Below are 2,555 nucleotides of genomic sequence, written 5' to 3'. Positions count from 1 at the left end.
TGCCGTTTCCTGCGTCGTGACTCTCTTCAGTTCTTCAGTTACTTCTTCCTCTTGTCTCCCTTCATCCTTTCTCTGGGCCTCCAATCCCTGGCGCTTCTTAGCGGTACCAGCTACATCACCACTGCTTTTACGCTTGCTTCCAGACATCCTGGGCTTGAAATAAAGATACTGTGCTACTGTACTCTATACTGTACAGTAAAGCACACAAAAGCACAACCACTTGTAGAGGATGCACACACGTGACAACGTACTCCAGACACGTGAACTAACTTATGTGATTGGACATGCAAACGCACGTTCCCGTCTTGGAATGTTCGCAACTTGAAGGTTCGTATGTAGGGGACTTACCGTATGGAACACTTCACGAATTTGCATGTCATTCTTGCCCAGGGACCGTGCTAATCTTCTCTGTATCGTTCCAATTTTAGCCTATGTGCTGTCGAAGCGAGCGCCTTCGGAAATTCTTCATGCATCTGTGATTGTCAGTCAGTGACACCCACCTATGAGTTTCTCCTCACTGTGAGCCCCATGTCACACTGACCTCACAGGGTCCTTTGGAAATTAGCTGAGATGATACACCCAAGTCCTGAGCAGTGCACCCAAGTGCTGCTGTCATAACCACAGTGCCTTGTTGTTTGGTTCAAGACTTTGCATAATATGATGTGCGCCCTTGGAGAAGGTCGGTCGGTTCTCCTCATCCTTACAGAACTGAGCTCTATCTCGAGCTTCTGCCAGGGAAGCGTCCCGCCCACAGTCAGCTCTGGGTCCACCATGCTGCAGCCCCGTCACCCGTCACCGCTCACCCCTCACCAAGCACAAGTGCTGGGAAGGGTACTGGGTGCACAGTGGGGACAGCTCAGACCTTGGCTGCCTGTGCAGCTTCTGGTCCAACGGGAGAGGTAGACGTTAGGCAAATAAAGCAAACACATTTGTAACAGTGTGGCTAACAGTACAGGCTTCGTACCAGGGCCTGCGTGAGGTCGAGGGCCCTCCACGGAACTGACGTTTACTGGCCCCTCAGGGACGAGAGGGCCCACCAGGGTGGGGAGAAGCAGGTGTGCTGGAGAGACACAGAGAGCAAGGTGGGACGCAGACACCTGGCCAGCCTGGAGATGTTGGCGGGCCAGGCCTGCATGGCCACTGGGATCTGGACTTTGTTCTGAGTACAAAGGGCCACACAGGAGGCAGACGGCCATGCCTGCGTAACCTTTAGGAGACAGACTGTGGTTCCACGTGCACGTCGTGGGTCACAGAAGGGGAGACAGGAAACGGGGAGCTCCTTAAGGAGGGTCTGGGGGAGGTCAAAGCTGCAGGAATCAGGGTGGAGGCTGCAGAGAGAGAAGGGGAGGCTTCTCAGGGCCTTTTGGAAGTCACACTGACAGGTTGGGGAGGGGCTAAACTTGGGGCGGGTGGGCCTGACGGAGAGACCAAGGGGGGAAGACCGCCCAACAGGACTTGGGTACAGAGCTGCCGCTGACCCAGATGGGGAGGAGCTCTAGGCAGAAATAGTCTTGCATGACGGCCCCGTGTGACGCCCTCCACGTGGAGACCCGCAGGATTACAGACAACACGACACGACCGCCAGCCGTGAGCTGGGACCTGGGTCAGATCCACCCAGCAGAGCGGAGGCCGTTTCCTGTGGCCAGCTCTCCAAGGGGCCTCTGTTCTCCAGGAAACAGAGGGCGTGTTATTCATCGGAACTTCACGATGTAACAGAAGTCGCCCGGCTGTGCCCCCTCACGGACGGTCGCCTTCACCCGCTCCCGTTTGTAAGTGCCCATCGTGGTGCCAGGTCCAGCCAAGAGAGACGGGCACAACCCGGCTCTGTCCTCCGGAAGCCCGTCTCAGCTCCCCAGGCCGCAGCCGGGCGCCCACGGCCCAGCCCCCCCCCCCGGGGCGCATCTGCCTCAGGGGCGACGGTGGGCTTGGACGAGGAGTGCGCATCACGGAAAGGTGATAACACACCGAGCCCTGAGAACGGGCCGCGTTTCCCAGCTATCTGCTTCCATTCACGGGCACACGCTCTCACATGCGTGTACGCAGACGTAGCTGCGTGTCTGTGCCACTGACTGTTGACAGAGTTGGAATCCTCTTTCCTTCCTCTGGCTGGATGACCGTGAGGGTGATGTACACTTTTCTCAGAGAATTTGGAAGGTAAAAATGTGTGTGCATCTGTGCGTCTGTGTAAAATGAACCATGACCTCACCTTTCCCCCCAGGACCCACTGTCGGTATCTTGGTTTGGGGAGAACTTGTAGAAGGAGTTTAGAAGAGACACAGCCGTTCTTGACTCTGCCCCCACCAGACGTGAAGGGGGTCACAGAGCCTCCTGCTTTCCGAGACGCTCAGGGACCTGCCACGGGCCTCGCACACTCGGGGGACCAGCCATGAGACCCGGCCCTCCACCCGGTGGACGCCGGCCCACACGTCTGTTCTCATGGGGATTGTCACCGTGTGCTGGAGACAGTTTTCTGTTCCTCGATCTTTACACAAACTTATCAATGAAATCAGCAGTGGCTGTAAGTAGTGAATTTAATGGCTTCCACACTATAGTCT

At 56.4% G+C, this 2,555-nt stretch overlaps 1 non-coding gene across 1 annotated transcript; it reads right to left on the bottom strand.

Moving 5' to 3' along the window:
* Positions 1–345: 345 nt before the first annotated feature.
* On the bottom strand, positions 346–452 carry LOC115802071 (U6 spliceosomal RNA). Its single transcript, XR_004022450.2, has one exon. It is a non-coding gene; the product is annotated as a U6 spliceosomal RNA (small nuclear RNA).
* Between the last annotated feature and the right edge of the window lie 2,103 nt (positions 453–2,555).

This window comes from Delphinapterus leucas, chromosome 12 (genome assembly GCF_059928025.1).
Source record: "Delphinapterus leucas isolate spDelLeu-1000000601 "Yukka" chromosome 12, BTC_Dleu_Yukka2, whole genome shotgun sequence".
NCBI classification, from domain to species: Eukaryota; Metazoa; Chordata; class Mammalia; order Artiodactyla; family Monodontidae; genus Delphinapterus; species Delphinapterus leucas.
The sequence above is the reverse complement of the archived record's forward strand: the minus strand, read 5'-3'. Positions and strand labels throughout refer to the sequence as shown.